Source organism: Notolepis coatsorum (genome assembly GCF_963971535.1).
Source record: "Notolepis coatsorum genome assembly, chromosome: 19".
In the NCBI taxonomy this organism is placed as follows: Eukaryota; Metazoa; Chordata; class Actinopteri; order Aulopiformes; family Paralepididae; genus Notolepis; species Notolepis coatsorum.
The window spans coordinates 27,535,814-27,541,357 of NC_140183.1; the positions used below are offsets into that span (position 1 = coordinate 27,535,814).

Below are 5,544 nucleotides of genomic sequence, written 5' to 3' on the forward strand. Positions count from 1 at the left end.
ACCGCCTCAGGCTTCCTTAAAGTGACATAAGAGAACATAGATAAAAGCATATTGATTGACTGCCCTGGTTGACGTATTAGAGGTACTTACTGTATGGCTTTCAGACTAGCCTAGGCAAGACTTAAGTACGTAGGAAAGTCCCTTCATGTGTAAAAGAGGATGAGGATATTGGTCTTCATTACACGACTCCGAACACCAATAAATTTCTCGATCAAAGCTATTATGAAGAAATGTGTTGAGAGCAGTTTTTATTTCAACTTTGCCATAATGATATTGGATTAATGATTAATCGATGCCAAGAATTGGTTAATACTAGGGATGTCCGATATAATCGGCCTACCGATATTGGCATTAAAATGTAATATCGGAAAATATCGGTATCTGTTTTCTAAAAAAATAAATATTTACATTTATTTAACCTTTATTTACCCAGGCAAGCAAGTAAGAACAAATTCTTATTTATTGTCAAAAGTATGCATACTGTTGTGTTAATTCCACAACAAAAGATATGTAATGTTAATTACCTGAAATTATTCAGTTTTTGGGGGGGGGGGGGGGGGACCCCGCATATATCGGTATTGAAAATTAAGAGTTGGACGATAACGGTATATCGGATATCGGTAAAAAAGCCTATATCGAACATCCCTAGTTAATACACTTCACCAGAAAACAGATGTTTTTTTTGCACATTATCTCACACATGTCCCCAAACTAAACCATTTTGCACACATTCATTCAATTTGTACATTTGCCTGTACAGCTCAATGGAATTATGGAGATGAAGAAGTCATCCAAATAATTGTATTGAGCTGAAATTAACATAAAGAGTCAGTGTCCTCCAATGACATCACTGGGTGGCATGTTGAAACTCAATGCAAATGTAAACTTTTTAGTTTTGTGCAACGGCTTGTGCATTCATATATGTGTCAGTGTTCTGTTTACACATGCTTCCCATATGTGCACAGCACTTCAGATTACCACATAGTTTTCTGTTTACACATGCCTTCCATATGTGGACAGATCTTCAGATGACCACAGACAAGGAACAGAGCCAGCTGGCTTTGGTAAGTATGGGAACTCCATGATTTGGTATTTTGCAATCACATTCGGATAGTTATTTCACAGAGGCTATATAATGTTCTAGGAGACCAGAGGGTACAAGATTAAGACACAAGCTTCATTAATTTCCAAGGAAATACAAGCAAGGTAATTATTTTAAATACATAATACAAGGTAATTATTTTAAGCATATTCGTCCTATTTCAGTCAAATGGTGCTTGTGCTTTCTTTCTCTATCTCTTTCTTTCTCTGTCTCGTTCTCTCTCAATAAATACCACTATTGCCATCTCTGCCTTCAGGACAAGGATGAAAGCTGTATGCTTTGCTGTTGTCCTCCTAATGGTCTATGTTACCCACGGTAAGTCTTTAAAACTGGAACAATCTCTTCTCTGTCAGCCTCCCAGGGATTCACCTCTTGAGGGTATACTTGCAATGTATTTTGGTACTGTACTTCATGTACTTTCATGTATAATTCAAAGTACGTGTTTAGTATGATAGTCATTCATATGCTGTAAGTGTAATCTAAGTTAAGTAAAGAGATAGTAAAGAGATTTTTACCAAACTTAAGTTGTATTTTAGCAAACCTATTAAAAGTGTACTATTTTGGTAAGGAAACGGGTATTGTACTCCACCCCTTGGTATGCTTCCTATTACTGATGGGTTATTGTTGCGTTGGACCGGTGCATGTTACAGTGTAGTCCTGTTGGACCGGTGCATGTTACAGTGTAGTCCTGTTGGACCGGTGCATGTTACAGTTTAGTCCTGTTGGACCGGTGCATGTTACAGTGTAGTCCTGTTGGTTTTCCAGGAGAGGCACTGAAGTGCCACCGCTGCGTTCCCAGGGTGCTCGGGGGAAGCTGCTACACCACCGTGGAGACATGTGGCTACCGACAGGATGTCTGTGCCAGTGTTCTGTTTAAGCATCCTCTCCGTATGTACAGTAGCAGTTACACTACTCTCTCTGTGTGTGTGTGTGTCTTCTTGACTTTGAAAATTGGGGACACATTTCAGACTACAAACCAGTTGGCTTTTCCAATATGTGATATAAAAAAAAACATTGTCCTCAATTGTGGAAAAGCTGAAGAAAAGTTCAGTTGAACTGCTTTCAACTCTGGTATGGTGTGTAAAACAGAAGGGTCTCGTATGGTGTGTAAAACAGAAGGGTCTGGTGTGTAAAACTACTTTAAAAAAAATATATACCTTTTTATCTCCATAGCTATCTCACATTTCAAGAGGTGCATGAAGACATCAGACAGCTTCCTGCTGCAGGTTAACCCCAGCATCGATGTCTTCACCTGTTCGTATGACCTCTGCAACTGACTGCTGCTGCTCTGTGATGACAAATCCATGCTGTCTGGATTTCCAATGGCAGTTTTATATCACTATTTGCACATTTCTGTATCGCACACAATATCAAACCTAATAATTGTACTAATGAAGGAAATTACTTCTGAGATAATGATACATTATGGAGGAAGGCAACAAGTTCAGAAAATATATTTATCAGGCAGATACAGAATGTTTTTTTTACTACAATAATAAACTGTCTTTTAAATTATTATTGTATATTCTGTCTTCAATTCGTGTTTGGTTTGATTGAAATTATGTCTGCTTTTTGCCATTTTGTACTCATGCTCTTTGGCAAAAGACATTCGGACATCATTTTCCTGAATCTATATGCAAGCGGAAGCTGGCACACGTGAGGGTGGCTCATTTATTTTTGGTAATTTGGTGACCAGAGATTAAGCACATCAACCGATTGTGCATACCGTTGTGGGATATTTGTGGATATCCTGATGAAGAATGTCTCAGTCAACCGAGGCTTGGATAATAACAAGGGTTTATTAACCAAACAGATAGAATACATAGAGAGAATGGCTGAGGGCTTCCCCCCAGGTGATCAGCTGAATTTACCCAGGTAAGAAGACCCTGGATAGATCTCAAGAGGAGATCTATATAGGTAACAGGGGGGGGAGTGGTCCCATTTGATAGGTCAGATGGGGGGGAGGGGGTACAGGTTTGGGGGACACAGGGGAGGGGGGTGTCTTATTCCACAGAGAGGGGGGGGGGGCACAGGTAAGGGGAACATATTTACATGAGGACATATTATACCACAATACTCACTTTTCTTTCTTATAATGTGGGTGAGATTAATGTATAATATACCAGGATTGTTTGGAACAGGTAAAAGTGGGGACCGATGTAATCCATCGGTTATCAGATAATGAATAAAATAGAAAATAATGAAAATGTTGGCCAATGTGTTCTGTTGGTTGGCCTAATAGTTTAAACTAGTATTATTTATATACATGATTCATGACATGATCGACTGGACTGCGGTCTGTGTTATTTTGATATCAGAGATGTGGGAATAGATATCACCCTTTTCTTTTATTAATCGCTCAAAATACCTATATCAATGAGTGGTCCTCAACTCTGATATCAAACAACAATTAACATAATCATTAGAGGCTATCGCTGTGCAAATATCTTGGCATACCTTCAGTCGTTCATGTCGTGACTCAGGGGAGCTAATGTGATGGTTGTGCATACAGGCATCTTAATAAACCAATTAAATACATGCACTGTCTCTGTGTGGTCAGAGTGCACAGGGTGAAAACACAAAATCGTGTGCATAATTATTAGGAATAGGATTTACACATAAGCATTAACTTAGTGGCTAATGTGTACAAAAACATTTAAACAACCGTTAACCTAGTGGTTAATAAAACTAACATGATTGATTATGGGAAACTGTTAAAAAATGGATTAACTTAGTGGCTAATGTGTACAAAAACATTTTAAACCGTTAATCTAGTGGTTTGTATAAAAAACTGATATAAAAGGTGATTATGATAATCGTTATGCATTGTTCTAGTATTTTGCTGTGGTGTATACTATCAATGGTCAAAACAAACTTGGTGTCTTGGAATAAACCAACTGGTTCTGTCTTGTTAACAATATACTTTTCAATGTGACTCTGTGATCATTCCTTATTGTTATTATAAATTGGTTATTGCAATCTTATTGGTTGTATTTCATCATATTCTTAGTTCATAATTTTCTTGATACATATGAACTTTGTGAAACAGCTCTTGTTTGTGAATCTGACAGTTGCTGCGTCGCTGTTGACCATCTGTTCTCTGCCAGGGATGTGTCCTTCTGTGGTGACCTGCTGTGTGTTGAACGTATCGTACATTCAGTTGATGTTTCTGTGAGCCTGTCGTGTGGCAGTAAGACAGTAAAAAGTAAATAAATACATAACAATTTTGACAATGTGTGTTCAGAAGTCTCTTGGTCCACAGGTCTCATTTGCTATGTGTCTCTTCTTGACGATGCAGTCGGGAATATTCACTGGTCGCCGTCCATTCCCTGTCAAGGGTCACCTGTAGCAGTCAACTATAGTGGTCTTGCAGACTCTTTTCCTGGAGCCTGCGTTGTTCTCCATCACCACCACACATCCGCCACTGTGCTCACGCTTGACCTTTATCAGGCCTTGAGGCATGGCGGTAGGGTGGTCTTGAACGTGCTGTGTGGTGGTTGGTCCCCCGCTCCCCGTCATCGCGGTACCAGAGGGGCGAGGGTTTGCTGGTGTATTGGCCTGTCTGTAGGACGCTCTCTCTCACACGGATGACAATCTTGTCATGGGAATCCACCTTGATGGTCGGGGCTTTGGTTCCCATCTGCAGGTGATGGGTTTGGTCTGCCGTGGTCTGCAGTGCCGGAGTGGAGGCCGTCAAAGGTTGATCTCCTCTTCGTCAGTGTCTCCTTGGTCAGTCTCCTTCGTGGTCCCCTGCTCCACTTTCTTGGGGATGTCTGTGGGCTGGGTTGGATGGCGGTTCTCCCACGGTTGCTGTCGTCGTTCTGGTTGTGTCCGCAGCTCCTTGGCGGCGTCCCTGGTGGTAGTATGCTGTCGTGGGTCGCTCAGGTCGCTGGGTTGTGTTCCTCCTTGCCTGGTCGCACCGTCGTTCGTGGTTCAGGTCACGCGTCGTCTGGGTTGTGTTCCTCCTTGCCTGGTCGCACCGTCGTTCGTGGTTCAGGTCACGCGTCGTCTCACTCGTCCTGTCCTCTCTGGTCTGAGGATGATCAAATTTACCTTAGAAAACCTCTTCACATAAATTATTCAACGCCTTTCTGCTAAAGTGGAAAATCATTTTGGGATTAATTCAATTCATTGCAAATAAAATCATTTAATTGAAAATAGGAAATGCAAGCCAATTGCATTAGCAGTGATTCCTTATGTTAAGAAGGTCACATTCACTACAATCTTATCAGATCTTGTATCTAACTAGATCTTACAGCATTAGGCTTTAAATAAAATTGTAAATGAATGGCCAAAGTCTTGAATCGGATAAAATAGCTCTTTTTCTTCATAGTCTGTGATGTCAATTTTAATTTGATCTTACCTCAGGATGCGTTGGGTGTACCTCAGGATACTTACCTCGCCACGCCTTCTCTGGCGTTCTTCATGTCTCAGTGTGGCTC

General features: G+C 40.7%; 1 long non-coding RNA gene across 1 annotated transcript; it reads left to right on the forward strand.

Moving 5' to 3' along the window:
* Positions 1–1,105: 1,105 nt before the first annotated feature.
* LOC311246063 lies at positions 1,106–2,563 on the forward strand. Its single transcript, XR_014620775.1, has 4 exons — positions 1,106–1,206; positions 1,359–1,417; positions 1,868–1,990; positions 2,276–2,563. It is a non-coding gene; the product is annotated as an uncharacterized lncRNA (long non-coding RNA).
* The last annotated feature ends 2,981 nt before the right edge of the window (positions 2,564–5,544 follow it).